Source organism: Cryptotermes secundus, unplaced genomic scaffold, assembly GCF_002891405.2.
Source record: "Cryptotermes secundus unplaced genomic scaffold, Csec_1.0 scaffold298, whole genome shotgun sequence".
Taxonomy (NCBI): Eukaryota; Metazoa; Arthropoda; class Insecta; order Blattodea; family Kalotermitidae; genus Cryptotermes; species Cryptotermes secundus.
The window spans coordinates 744,015-760,002 of NW_019741976.1; the positions used below are offsets into that span (position 1 = coordinate 744,015).

General features: G+C 41.2%; 1 long non-coding RNA gene across 2 annotated transcripts in view; it reads left to right on the forward strand.

The window, feature by feature from the left end:
- Positions 1-15,988, forward strand: part of LOC111872861 — a 238,100-nt gene that overhangs the window by 151,176 nt on the left and 70,936 nt on the right. For both annotated transcript variants that reach the window (XR_004513955.1, XR_002844308.2), the window contains exon 2: positions 12,894-13,017. This is a non-coding gene — a long non-coding RNA (uncharacterized LOC111872861). The remainder of the gene's footprint in view (positions 1-12,893; positions 13,018-15,988) is intronic.

The following is a 15,988-nucleotide window of genomic DNA, read 5'->3' on the forward strand; positions in this document are numbered from 1 at the left end:
TAGTATGATTTCTTGTGCTATGGATTATTGAATTACAGTATAGTGTTTAATTAGGTGCCTAATGTTCAGATTGAAAGAAATCTCTGAAGCACCGTTTCCGTTGCTTGAAAGCGTCCGAACTGCCTATCCCAAGCAAACTTCACTCTTCGTGAATTTACTCCATTCACACGACTCTCGTGTTCCAGGATGTGGCGTACAGAATTGATTCTTTTCGGGCACTCGCGGACAGCAACAGCCATGTACAATCACTGACCAGAATCACGGAACTCTGTATGTATCTAGACATTTTGGGCATGTTGGCAACTCGTTAATTTTAATTACATTACGTTCGTTTGCAAATTCAGCATTGTTAATTGCAAATACTCTGTACCAAATTAGTTCGAAATAGTAAAACTGGATACAGCGTAAGGTCGGTGAATAACATTTAAAGGATATGTTGATTGCCGGTCACGGCAGCCGAGCGGTCTAAGGCATGTACTGTCTTCGCTCACTTAAAAACCGGGATGGTGGGTTCGAATCCCACTCAGGGCATGGATGTTTAGTTTGTGTGTGTGCGTTTTTCTGTCTTTGTGTATAGGTAGAGGCCTCGCGACGAGTTGATCCCCCCCCCCCCCCGAAGGAGTCCTACCGAATGTGTAAGATCTAGAAAAACCGAAGTGAACGGAGAAGTTCATTGAGGTAGGCCTAGGCCCACTGGGGCTGTAGTGCCAAGAGAAAAACAAAAAGATATGGTGATTAGTTAGCAACTGTAAGAGGAAAATGTAACGAACCGCTAAACCCAAAGGAAAAGAACACTTGTCGTGTTTGATTTTCTAGTTTCTGAATGATGTTTAGGTTACTAACGAAGACATTTCAACTGCAGAAGCAAAATAGGGTCCAATAAAACATTGTGATCATAAATTTCCCTCAGTAAACACTCTTGACCTAAAGAATTGCGTGTTCTGGAATGTGGCGTCATGTAGATTTTATTTCAATCAAAGTTTCGGAGGAACGTATCGTCTCCATCTTCATGGTAAAAAATCTACGAGCGAGGAACCAACATGAGCAGGTGACTCCTGGTCGCTCGCTCTAGGGTTCTTCTGCTCTGAAGATGACTTTTATTTAAACCTCTGTACTGCTACACCGCCGGTCACAGTGGCCGCGCGGTCTAAGCCATGAAATGTCTTTGTCCTCTCAAACAGTGTGATCGCGCGCAGAGCATGGATGTCTGAGTTTATTCTGTGTCTGTGTTATCCTGTGTAGGTAGCGGCTTTGCGACGGGCTGATCCCCTGCCCAAGGAGTCCTGCCGACTGTCTGAGATTAAGAAACTGAAGTGAAACAAAGCATTTCAAGGATAACCTATGTTCCAAGTGGGAGCAACAGAAGAAGAACAAGAAGTCTATACCTTCCCATACCATTGCATAGCTCTCAAGTTACCTCTTTATTAATGACTGCCACAGCAGCACTTCTTTACTACTTGCATAACGTTCAAATACTCTTAAACTTAATTATTTCCACTTTATTACATAAAGTGAACCCTTCTGTCTGCCAGTTTTTCATGCTGTTCAATAAGAATGCGCTTATAACTGCACGTAAGGTGGCAGAAACTAATTTCATGTGTAGAGAGAAAACAAAAAGTGTTATATAAATAGATCATCCTAGCTACAAACAGGGTACAAGAGCTGTAAATAAGGTACTAAATTATCCAAACTTGGGTCGCACATGTTTCGTGTTGAGACGTGAGTACGATTCTATCCAGCCCACACAACATTTCATAAATAACCATCCGCTGTGCTGAGTATAATACTTAACAACGATTAAACCCATAAATCTATAACTTGAAACATTGTAGTATACACAATATATTTATACTGATGTGCCTAGGTATGTCTATACATGGCACGAATAGGAGGGTCCATTGTAATATCTTTATGGTTGTACGTGATAGCCAAGTTTCACATTGGCACTGACTATTAAACCGTATGTATATTTAATATGCTTCACTGTGAAACGTATACAGACCTTAACTTAACATGAAATTTACTTCGATTTGGCAAGACGTTTCTGTACATGCAAGTTGTATTTGCTGCTGCAGCTGCTTGTACAAATTCTCGAACAATCTTCTCATCAGAATATTCTCCCTTCGGACTGTCTAACCGGCTTGTTCTGAACTGATACGCGAAACAAGGATAAATAACATTTCTTTCTCTTACTGCTTTTTACTTCGTTGTTCAATAATATGGTTTTAGTCAGTGGAAACAGGCTAGAGTGTGTCATCTGTAATTGAAAATTAAGTAAAAAAGGCAAAGATGAAAAAGGGGAACTGGAAAGAAAATAAGGATTAAGGAAGGAAGAAAATAAAGATGAAAGAGAATAAAAATGGGAGGAAAAGAAGCCAATAAAAAGTGAATAGGGAAATATTTCGTTTCAGTTTGTTTCGTCTAATTAATGCACCAAGAGAGTAGGAAAAATGCAGCAGTTCTTGCACCCAATTTGTGTACCCCTTGGGAGTTCATGTTCATTCGTCTCAATGGCACTGTCCATCGATGTTTCAAAACTTATACTAGAATTATTTACCTAAACGGAAAATATATGTCGTCTTATTTATGTGAGCCTGACTTTACACTTAACTTCAGTATCACAGTACCGTGTTCATTCACTTGAATACTGTAAGATTGTCGAGAATCAATCCATTCGGGAAGTTTCAGCTATTTTCCTGGTTGTGAAAATTCACCGGATTTAATTTAACGGCCCGCCAATTTGGTTTTCCTCGACTTGACCACCGTAATAATATCTGGTGAAGCGTACAAATTGTAAAGATAATAATTATATACACTCTTTAGTCTCCCGCCACTCCTTCCCCCGTACTTTAAGACCAAATATTCTCCTCAGCACCAATTTCTAAGAAATTTCATTTTAGTATCTTTCCTTAGGATAAGACATCAATTTTTGCACCCATTTTTCCTCTCTTCTTGCGCTCACTTTGGAGTACAGGGCTGATTTCTCATTTTCATGATCAATTTTAAAGACGGTAGAACACCTTGGACGGATGATCAGCTCATTGTAAGGCATCTATCTCAACACAGGACGACATAAACACAGAATAAACTAACACAACAAATATTTATACCTGGTGCGGGATTCGAACCCATGATCCCGGCGATCCCGCCTTCCGAGCGAGCGAAGACGGTACATGTTTAGACCGCTTGGCTATCGTGACCGGCTTCAGCACCCATGCAGAATAATAAATATGTGTACAATTATGATTTTATGTATTTTAGTCTTTAGCTGGCTATACTATTTAACAGAACACGATGCAAGGTACACGTGCATCCGAGTGATATGCAATAGCAGTTCTCTGTACAGAAAAACGCCCTGTCTCCCGGAAGGCGAGTAGCTTGTCTTCACTTCATCCTTTTCCCGGGGCTACTGATCCGAATAACTACTGGCAGAGTGTCTGTGTGAGGGTGCCTGGATGTACTGAGACAACGTTTAGCTCCAATCAAGGTCATTACCAGATACGGTCCACATGCGTTCGGATAGAGCACAAAATTAATGGGTGTGATTAAAAACTAACAACGGGATGAGCTTTCGGGCAAGTTGAATGTGCCATGAGATTTAAACGCAACCGTACAGATCTGTATGAGAGGGGGGGGGGTTGTTTATTGGTATACTGTAACTAAGTTATCTCTTTTTGAGCTACCATATATCGCAAAAAACCAGAATGTTTACAGATGATTAATTATTATGAAAGTGACCACAGGCTATTGTAAGGTACTATCCTAACCTGTTCTTGGTAATACGTATGAACAACTCAGTCAGAATGTTCGATATCCGGGTCGAACGGGACTCATGACCACATTTTATAGTCTCAGACTCAAAGCTCCCCAACCTGGAGGGCCAAGCCCTCTTATTTATATCCCCCAGGAACAGGGTGGCCCAGTTATAAAACCCAGGAATTTCGTTCCCTTTTCGCCGCCTCTTGCAAATCGTTGTGCTACGGTGGAGGTATCCCAACTCCCTTCTACACGGGGTTGAACCCTAACTCCTGAAACCGCCTCCACACGGGCCTCTAACTTATGACTTGGGCAGCTACCGCTAGGTAATCTGTGCACGGACTGCACAGAAAAAAGCCGTCCTAACAGTTCCTCCGTTTGTTGCGTCATGTGATGTTTACCGGTCATTGCGTAGCAATGGCTCTCTCCGTAAGTAGCAATGACTACCTGTTTCTGTTATCATGTCACAATGTTTTATGTCTATATGTAAAGTATATAAACCCATTAATTCTATTTACAATATGGAAGAATTGCCTGACCACTGGAAGGAATCTATTGTTGTACCAGTTCACTGGAAAGGTGATAAAACTGACTGTAGTAATTATCGTGTAATATCACTGCTATCAACTTCATATAAAATTTTATCCAATATCCTTCTCTCAAGGTTACGCCCATATATAGAGATGAAATTATTGGGGATCATCAGTTTGGGTTTCGATGTAACAGATCAACTACTGATCACCTTTTCTTACATTCGTCAGATTTTGGAGAAGAAATTGGGAATATTATGAGACAGTACATGAACTATTCACAGTCATTAAGAAAACTGCTTGTACAGGTTCACACGGTCTCTTCGCTTGCGGATTTTATTTTTCCTTCTACCCTGAAGATGGAGGCAATACGTTCTTCCGAAACGTCGGTTAAACTACATCTACACGGTGCCACATCCCAGAAGACTGCTTTCTTGAAATAATGTATATTTTTAAATTCATAAATTATTTTAAGAAGGCTGTATTTTGTACGAAAATTACGTACTGCCAGAGGCAAGAGCATTAAGTCGAATACTTGTTTCGTGTCTCTTGCAAGCTGAGTTTTTCTCCTGTGTTTTAGAAACTTGCAACACTTTATTCCATTTTAGTAGACTCTTCAGATATAAGCAGTAGTTGTGGAGAAGATTTATGTTAGGAAAATTTCAACAACATTGAATCTTTGTTCCTTCAAAGTACATGTGAATAATGTAAAATTACACAGCGAGAGTACTGAATTGAACAGTTTGTATAATGTTTTGAAAAAAAACTGTTGGCTCTGCTTGTCATCAGATATTCGTGCACCTTGTGAATTACGAATTCCAGAATAATTTTAATATGTAATGTTCAATCCGAGACGTGACTGAATAAATAAAGAAAAACAAAAATCTTACATTATACAACATACCTTCAGATAGCGATATTACTTTTAAATTTAATAAGATCAGGTCTTCTGCATATATTTGCAAATGGAGAGGCTACAATATGGCGTCATGTATAGTATGGTCAAAAGGACTGCATCTTAAAGGTTTTCATCGATAAAGAATGGATGATATACTTTGGAAGTGGGCAGGGTGTGTAGGATATTCTGTCGGATTGACCGTTCACAGAAAACTGTAATAAAAGTTAAATGAATAAACATCGATATGTTAAATTGATGGCTATCATAATCGAATAGAGTGTATATTCATTTGTTTTTTATGTTTAATAACACCAGCTTTACAAAGCATTTCTTATATTGTTATTACATATTCTCCAAACTGAGCAGATGAAATGGACAGAATGTTGGAGTGAGGTTCATGTTCTACGTCTCCATGTTTCCTTTCTCAGTCTGCTCAATTTAAATGTATTATTCAGTGTATACATGCAGAATTTGCGCGTGAATGTAATTTTGGTATAAATTAATTTTTCTTTACATGAATTTCAAATCGAATTGTGTCACTCTTCTGAAGCAGCATAGCATAAAATGTTCATATAATGTGAAATAATCAACACACTGATGTCTCAGCATTTGTTTGAACCTACTTATTCGACGTGGTGAATATTTATCGAAGTAGAAAGATGCTTTTTCTCTGATTACGCTTTAGCCTTATGATCTCATGAAGTAATGAGACTGTACATGCAAATATAACTTCGCATCTGCATTAAATAAACGTCATATACAATGAAATCACACTCCGTGGCTTTAGTCCGCAAGCGAACTGTACCGCCCAAGCGACCGCCGCTTGTCGGCGAAGTTAGTGCCAACTTTAGCGGATAGAGTGTGCCGCGTGGTCAGCACAACAGACAATGAGATAGGAGAAGAAAAATAATACACGTTGAAACTATGTGTACTCCTAGGAATACACTCAAGTTATATCTTCCGCTGTTACGTGTGCCAAACTGGTTATTCAACTTAGGGGCTGGGGATTCTCACAGCTGTGGTTTCGAAGACTCTATCTTGTAGATCTTACTGCCTGCTTCATGATAGCATTATGTCCCAGAAGATGTAAATCTTCAATTCTATTAAAGTCAGTGCCATTGAAATGTACAATTATAAATAAGCACATAAATATACAGTCTTACAAGGTACGTAGACGTTTCGGCCATCACAGTAAACCCGTATGTTACTAGTGTCTCATTCTGTCTGAAAATAAATCCCACCATACAGACAGATATATGTAACATAATATTATATATATATACATAAAACTAAACTTAAACTTTCTGGCCTATAGTCTGCAAGCGAACTATACCGACCGAGCGACCGCCGCGTTTCGGCGAAGCTAGTGCCAACTTTTGCAGATAGAGGGTGTCACGCGGTCAGCTCAAGGGTTCCCCACGGCCGTTAATCTCGGTTTTCTAGACCAGAACCACCATTTCCTTGAAATAGCTCCTCCATTATCCTCACGAGGCTGAGTGAACCCGTTCCAGACCCAATACTTCTCATAAATCTGGTAGCGCCGGGAATCGAGCCCGGGGCCTCTGTATCTGTAGACAGGAACTCTGACCACTAGACCATAGAGGCGGTCACATTCCGCAACAGAGCGCTCTGAATACTCAATTGCTTGAGGACGTCATATCCGTTAAGGTCGGATGTACTTTGCAAAAGACTGAAATAAGAATAGATTTACAGACATATGCATCTAGGGGGACAGAGACGCGTAGTGGGCATGACAGGTTCTTTTCTTAGCACTCGTGAAAGTTAAAGGATGTTTGTATAAAGACGTTCTAATTTTAATTGCCTACCTGCATAGAATACATCACTGAATTTGGTGTGAGTTCAGTAATCTTGGGAGAATATGTCGTTCATTTTGACAATGTCATGAACCAGTAGTGTCCAAGATTGCATACACAAAACAATAGAGTGTGTTTCCAATGAAAGAATCTGTTTTCTTACGAAATAACAAATAATCTTTCTTTACAGATCCTCACAGTGAATAAGAACATTACTCAATAGCAAAGTGTTTTTTATCTTAAGAGTTTTACCGGTCTCTTCTTTTTTTTTTGGGGGGGNGTTAAGAGCAGGAATCTTTGATTTCCTTCTTGTAGCTTCCATCCTATTAATGCTTGATCTCTTTAAAAGGAACGCAGGATACATTTTCTAAGTCCAAAACCCATCAGATTGGACCCTGTATTCACATTAGCTATTTACGAAGTTGCAAGAGGCACCGGGGGATGGGGGGGGGAGAAACAGGGAGTGGAGTGGAACGATGTTTTCAGCCTTTTACAGAAGAAGTAGCGAAGAGAATTCTGGCACGACTTTTTTTCCCAGTCAGGATTCTCAGTGTTACAAAATTGAATTCCTTCTGTAGGTGAGTGAAGCTGTTTGTGAAACTTGAGGCCCACCCTAACGACCAGAGTACGATTCGCGTGTAAGGAGACAGGGCCCATGACGTATGCGGCAGAGAATTGGAAAAAGCCACTACTCTAACGAACGTAGCTGAGTGGCAAAGAAAACAGAAGGAAAAGTCTCGTGAAAAAAGAAAATTATTTCACTGTTGTATAGTGCATTGAAATCCTTTTTAGAAGCTCTAGCATGCCTTAGGCCCCATAGCGCAGTGTTTCTCTCTGTGAAATTCCATAACCTCTGTTTTTCTGTTTGAACTGTAGGCCTGATGCCTACGTCGGATACTCGACATTTACATGAAAATATGAACGATGCGATACAGCGAAAGCTAAATACTCTTGATGTCCACTTTTCACACTGAACCCATTTTCGCAGAAACAATAGCAATTACGGTAAAATTGTCCCTGTGCTTAACTAATTAAGCACTACGCCATGAAGGCGTATAGAGGAGTGGACGTATACCTCAATATTTTCTTGGCCTCGGCACTAGTTTCAGGTGAGTAGACAGCTTCACGCCCCGGCCGCTTTACCCCCGGGAAAAGAACCCCAGGTACCCATTGGACATGAAGTTTGTTGGACTCCAGAACCGGTGTGGACGACGTGGAGAAGAGAAAATTCTTAACCCTACCGGGTCTCGAATCTGAACTCTCGGTCGTCCAGCCCGTAGCCAGTCGCTATACGGACTGCGCTATCTCAGCTCCTAGACACAACAGCAAGTTAATGTATTAAATTGTTTTTAAACGTCAATTACACACAAACGCAAAGCATGAAGAAGATTATTTCGTCCTGGGATAGAAGTGCTTTGCGTCTGTAAATACTTGCACCTTTCCTTCTTACTTAAAATTGACTTCTGAAGCCGGAGGGACTGGTTTTATTTATTACAAAATCATTATGAAGCAGCACATTACGGTAAGAACTTCACGTTAATTTAAATATAGGCAGAGATGAATATCTTATTGATTGCTTTTCCTTCCAAGCACCTTGCGGTATGTATTATCAGTGTTATAGCAAGTGTCACGTGACTTCGAACAAGGCCAAGAGTAGCCTTGAATGCGAAGAAGAAAAATTTCAGACAAGGGGATGGGTTCGAGGGTGTGAGAAGTGACAGGCGGCCAGTTGTGTAACGTCCCGTTTCTCTTTCAGATTATCAACCCAAGTGACTTTCCACCTTCTAGGAGAACTCTGTGAGATATTCTGTAGGTACTGCCTCACGCCAGACCGTCCCCCGTTTTACCCGTGGCCGAAGGAAGTTCAATTACGTAACCGCATTTCCTGTGAGGTTGTGCGGAGTTGAGCGAATCCACTTCCTTGCGGGATACCTGCTCAGCTACATATTAGCTTCATGTACCGTCATTTCCACGTCCCCTTTACAGTTCCGCAGGAAGGTAACAAGTTTCCAGGGTATCGAGAAGTTAGCGCTCCTTTCTTGTGCAAGAAACTTCTACTCGTGTCTTTTGCATACGGGATGGATATCCTTCAAACGTTCCTGCAAGTAACCGCTACACTTGCTACTGTGTTAGACCGAAGTGGTCACAGAAGAGGAATTATTACCATTTTTATTTAGCTAGGCGCCAGAAAGTTGCGGGTTCGAGTCCCAATGAGATGGATTTTTTTTTAGTTTGCTTAATCCTTCCAGCCGCATTATGGCCCTGGGGTCGACTCAACCTCTAACAGAAATGAGTATCAGGAATCTTCCCTGGGGGTAAAGGGAAACCGTCACGGAAGGCTGACAAGCTTACCGTCGTCTGTGAGCCGATTGTATAGAGAATTGAAGGTGTTTCAGTGGATGAATGTCATTGCGCGTTGCTAGGCAACAGCTCGCCAATGAAGACGCTCACTAGGAATCAAGGGACTTGTGTCTGTGTGTTCTTCCTTAGACAACAATAGAACTGTGCTTTTTGTGCGTGGTCCGTGCCGTAAGCTTATAAGAGAAGTGAATGCAGGGACAGAAAGTCAGTCATAAGGTGGAGGAACGAATTGGGCTAGGAGTGCAGGAGAGTACAGAAGACCGGTCTCTGGAGATTTAACGTATGGGTTGAAGGCTTTATGTGTGCTGCAGTGCAGTGGTTTTGGCAGCGTGTAGTTTAGTTCCTTTGCTATAAACCCGTGAAGACTAGTGCAGATAGACTGAAGAGATTAGTATGGAGTATTTTGGAATGTGAAAAATCAGTAACAATGTTATAATTAATTGTAGTTACGACCTGTAAGTGGTAAATAAAAGCAATTACCAATCTGAGCGCTGTCTCCAGTCACCCAAACACGTGGCAATATTGCGTCAGTCTTCATGACACACTGGATTTCACATAATTTCTGCAGATTATAATTTAATAAAGTAACTGAATAATTAAAAAGAAAAATATAAATTCACTTTAACCCTTTTCTTTGGACGACATTTGCAGGAACCGAAACCTCCAGGCACGGCGTGGAGGTCCCCTTCCGTACCAGTGAGTGACTCAGTCCCGACAATTTTAAAATATCGCTGTGATTGCCACGTCATCAAATAAATTGACCTTGAAGCTGATTATTGTACTCGTCCTGACCTTCGAAAATCACTTTTCTGTGCAAGGTCATCCGAGTACGGCAGTTATTCAAACAGCGGGAATTTCATCTTGTGGCGTGTCATATGAAGATATGTAAATGAGATCATACTTCTGTTGCCTTCATTTCCGGACTAATTTTCTTTTTAGTGAAACAGCCCGGGCCAGGACAATTTTCCATTAAGACTAGATTCGAACCGGGTACCTTCTGAATACAAGTCAGAAGCCTTATTCGCTTGACCCAACTTGCCCGAAGGGAGGAAGGTTACGTGACTTGTGTTCTGTATACGGTTCGTGATATACTCGTAAATTTTCGAAATCAAACTATTGAAGCTCTACGGACTAAACCAATCTTCTCCCATCCCAAACATCCCCCCACCCGGCGGGTTGTCAGCAATCCAGATTCAATTTTTCTTTCCTTGTTGGTTTCCAGTCATGATTTAGTAAGCATCCACGTTGAACATTTCATGTGTTGAGTTCGCAGTTTCAAGTGGCAAAAGCTAAAACAGCAACCATCATTTCCAGAACTTGGATATTGATGTAGCTGGCCTTTTCGCTGCTTTTAAACTGACTCGGGCTGTGCGCCATAGGTCTACTTGCGAACGTCAATATGTTCTAGGGAGGACACAGAAGTGCACAATATTCAAGGGCATTTCAATTTCTTCATAGGAATAACTGGTGTGTTAGTGTGACTGGACATGGTGATTCGACAAATAAAATATGGTTTTATAGACGCTTAATGCAATCTTGGCTGCCAGTTCTAATAATATCGGAAGATACAAAAACTAGTTCCAAAGCCTTCCAAGTTTTCTTGCGTAATTGTGCATTCGCTTCCCAAATTATCTCTTTCAAGTCACAGCTTTCATTTCGTAGATGGAAGACTTGTTTTGTATGATCTCTAGCATAACTCACTTAAAGGTCAATCTGATTTGCGTCTGGGATAGATCTTCATAAATCAACTGCTCTTCCAGGAAACGTTTACATTTCCATACAACTCAGGCCTTAATTTGCAGTGAAAGTAGAACTTGGGTCAGGCTGTCAAAACGAGGGACCACGGAAGGCTACGTAAGAAGTTCAAAAGTACAAGAATTGAAGACTTTCTTCCGAAACTTTGGTTAACACAATATCTACACGGAGCGACATCCTATAAGACGGCATTCTTCGTGGTAAACGCCGTGAAAACCTCAAATCTTACGTTTAGGAATTGATCAGTACTGGTATATCGTAAATATGTCCGTGCACTACTCAGTTGCGAAAAAGTTGTTTAAATAAGTGAGGAGACAGTAAGAGTGCGCTGATGAGTGGTTGTATTCCGTAGTCACCCGCTTATAAACTCGGCTATGGTACCGGCTCCCCTCTGTTGACTCGGGTTTTAATTACTTTTGCTTCAGTCTTCCCAGTGGATTTTCCTTGGCAGTACAGCCCCAGTGGGCCTAGGCCTACCTCCATGAACTTCTCCGTTCACTTCGGTTCTTCTAGATCTTACACATTCGGTAGGACTCCTTGGGCGGGTGATCAGTTCGTCGCAAGGCCTCTACCTGTACTCAAACACAGAAAAACGCACACACACAAATTAACATCCATACCCTGAGTGGGATTCGAACCACGATCTCGGTTTCAAAGCGAGCGAAGACAGTACATGCCTTAGACCGCTCGGCTACCGTGACCGGCTTCCAAATGAGTACTCTGGTAAATTTAAAGTTCGCCCCTGTGCTTAGCGAATTGAGCATTATGACATGAAGGCGTATGGGGGAGTGGATATATAGAACCATGTTTTCTTGACCTCGGCACTAGTTGGAGGTAAGTGGTCAGCTTCAAGCCCAAGTCGCTTTATCCCCATAGAAAGAGCCCCCAGTACCGACTGGATAGGAGGTTGGGTAGAACCAAGAGCCGGTTTGGACTACTTGGAGAAGAGAAAATTTTTAATCATACCGGGACTCGAAATTCGGCCACTCCACAATCTCATTGACTTCAAAATCCCATTCCCTTCACGATGCCATTGCCTTCACGATCCCATTGACTCCACGATCCCATTGTCTTCATGATTCACTATCAAATTTTTGTCATAATCCCAATACTTCTCTTCTAATCGAAGTCACGTAGAAATTACCTTGCTTGAACTCAGCTCGTCGCACATTTTCAAGTGCCTGAAACTATCTCAGGGAGTTTTCTGCTGCCGTGCTAAATTTAGTAGCAGTGAAAAAATATATAGAAAAAACAAACACTCGTTCTTCTTTACATAAGGAAAAGAGATCAAGAACATTCAGCGATACGCAGAATGTAATATAATTGAGCTAGGTATGTTGTACAGTCTTAGTTTTGAGTAAAGCAGTGTAAGTGAAACTGTATTATTTTACAGTACATTATTATAAGTTCACAGTGACTTTTTGATGGATATTTATGCGTTTAAATATAAAATATTCTAACAGTATAAAGAGCAGTGAATTTCAGAGAATACTCTCAAAAAGATTTTATTTTTTTACTAAAAAGAATGTAAGCACCATAAGTAGAAATGATCCTCTTGACTTCTGAATACATTTTCCAAATATTCAATTACAAGTTCGTACTTATCCTGCTGCAATGCCTGAAAGCACGATTCGAATTCAAATAAAGCTACGGAAAAGAATTTTATCATCTTCAGAACATAAATATTGCTGTTTCTGCATGGATGTTGAAGAGAAACCTTTTAGTTTTACATGAAGACGTTCATATTTTTTCTACGATTACGTAAACATTTGTTTACAGAGTATGGGGACAAACGCCAGAAGCATCAGCCAGAATAGACGGTCTCCCGGTTGAGAGTCATGCCCAGGATCTCCCCAATAAGAAGCGACACGACACCGTTACTGTTGGTGAGCTCCTTGCTCAGGTGAGTTGCTGATATATCAGCAATGAGAACGCTCTTGTTGACGGTGTTGTGGCTCACTGGCGCACCACACAGCGCATCTCTCATATGGCGAAAGAAATTGCTCTGCATTATTTGTGATGGCATGTAAAAACGAAGTTCCTATTGGTCGAATTTTCGAAACTCCTACTTCAGTTAGTGATCCCTAAAGACATACTGTTCCGTTTGGTGGTATAGTAACAATTTTATATAATCTGTTGACTTGCACAGAACTTTTATTTAGAATATGAGAGTGAAGTAACGTACGAATATTTCAGGCCTCCCTTTTGTGCTTCAGTTCTGCGACGTGAGTAGAAAGTCAAGGCAAATAATCGTGGATGAGAAATAACAAAGAGACAGGAATGGAAAATGATAAAAGAGAAGAAAGGTGGATAAAAGGAAAAAAAAGAGCAAAGAAGTAATACAAACAAAGTTACAAAACGAAAGAACTCCGTGGCTCTTAGTCCGCAAGCGAACTATACCGACCGAGCCACCGCCGCTTGTCGGCGAAGTTAGTGTCAACTTCAGCTGATAGAGGTCGTCGCGTGGTCAGCATAACGAATCCCCACGGCCGTTAATTTCGGTTTTCTAGACCGGAGCAGCTACTATTCCATTCAAGCAGCTCCTCAATTATCCTCACGAGGATGAGTGGACCCCGTTCCAGACCCACAACTTCTCAGAAAAGCTGGTAGCGCCGGTAATAGAACCCGGACCTCTGGATCTGTAGACAGGAACGCTCAGCCTTAGACCACAGAGGCGGTCCAAATAAAGTTACCGCCCTAGAAATTTATAAAACGGAAGAGTATAACAATTGTTTTAAGAAGATATGCGCATGCGCGATTCGATAGCCTTTACTGCAGAAGAAATGATTGGAAATGCAGGACACTCTTTTAGCCGAGGTGAATGCATGGCCATATAGGCTCACCGACTCTGTGTCAACTTCTCTTGAGACGTTCCTTAGGACAGCAAATATACGGTCTGAGAGACGCCTACCTCTTACAGCTACCCCAAACAATGCGCCATTGCTACGTCTCCGGTCAGCGGGAGGCTCTGCAGAGATACATGACATAACTACATGAACAGCAAGAGGAATGGATAGAAGAGAAATATGACTAAGTTTTGATATATTAGAGCTGGTTCTATTATGTAGCTCTCATATTTCATACTCCCCTCGTACGAATGAATAGTTTGTCTTGAAAGGGTGAACTAGAAGCATCTGTATTTTGAGAGAACTAGGTTTACTTTTCTTTAAATTAAGTAAAATTCAGGAAAAGTTCGTTACATGTTTTGAGATAACTAAAATATATGAGAAATAGTGCAGCCGCTTGCCATATTCTCGTAACAACACAGTACTCCACTATCAATGCTTGAAGTTATGCGCAGCAGGTCATGAGGCTCCGTTCTCTTACCCCACTGAGATTCTGGGTGAACAAAAATGCAGTTCATATATAAAGTTCCTTTAGAACCGAATTTGTGTCACTTTACAATGTAGCTTTTCCGACTGGAGTCGCAGTTGAATGATAGACTCTCCTGCTACGTATTCTGATGGTCAAGAAGTCAAGGTTTCCCACAGTCACATCATACAAGCGCCACACCACATCCCTCCATATTTTTTTCCTTGGCACTACAGCCCCAGTGGACCTAGGCCTGCCTCCATGAACTTCTCCGTTCACTTCGGTTTTTCTAGATCTTACACATTCGGTAGGACTCCTTGGGCGGGTGATCAGCTCGTCGCAAGGCCTCTACCTGTACACAAACACAAAAAAACGCACATACATACACAAACTAAACATCCATGCCCTGAGTGGGATTCGAACCCAGGATCCAGGTTTCCAAGCGAGCGAAGACAGTGCATACCTTAGACCGCTCAGCTACCGTGACCGGCCATCCCTCCATATACTTACCAATTTATTACTCACTACAATCTTCGCCTTTGCCAATGTTGATGCTAAAAAGAAATCTCTTGTAAACTCTTGTTTAATCTACAACTTGACTTCCATAGTAGTCCCTCCCTTTCAGCTTTCAAGACAAAAAATTTGTATGCATTTCTCATATTTCCCTTGGGTGACAAATTCCTCGTCCATCTCATTCTCCTTCCTTTCATCACTCTAATATAATTACGTGTAGCTCAGTATGTACGTTCTTCCTCCCATTGCCCTGTTACTTCCTCCTTCTTACATCGAAATGTTTCTTAGACACCCTGTGTTTTAAAAACAGACCCGTAAAATTGTGCGCTATTGGCTACTTCCATTAAGATATATTATTAATACAGCAATATCTTGGGTCTCTCTCTCTCTCTTTCTTTCTACATTGCCGTAGGTACGAGATCGCTCTTTCAATTTGGTGGGGTGGGGGGTTAGATCCGCTACCAGTTTCGTATGCATATAAATTAACTTTCCCCCTCACCCTTGAACGAAATGGAGTTAACAGAGAACATCAACAGATACGGTTACAGAAATTAACTGGACCCGTTGTTCGTTCAATGCATGTCAATGCTCCTGTCTGGCCCTGAGCCATTTTAATTTGATTTGTGCATTCACTAACTGCTAGACTAATAAGTAATGACAGCAGATCAGCAAACTGCACAAAATTACGAGTAAGCCGTGACACATTTTCCAATAAATAGAAATACAATTTAAAATACATTGTAGCTCTTCCCCGGGCTCTGTGATCCATACATCTACCCTTTTCTACATGCATTCTACTGATCCACTGATGGGCGAGATAGGGAAAGTGGGCCTGTTATACCTACTTGCTAATTCAGTCGCGATAGATATGCAATTGCATAAGCGCCATTATGTTGGTTCGTACTCTAGTGCTGAGGTGGTGAATCTTTTCCCTTCCTCGTTTATTTGCATGACTGTACCACGACTTTTAATTGCCTCTTGTATCTATCCATTTATTCAGATATCAATAATTTACGTTGGCGAGTTCGTGGTCTGAACTACCATTCCTT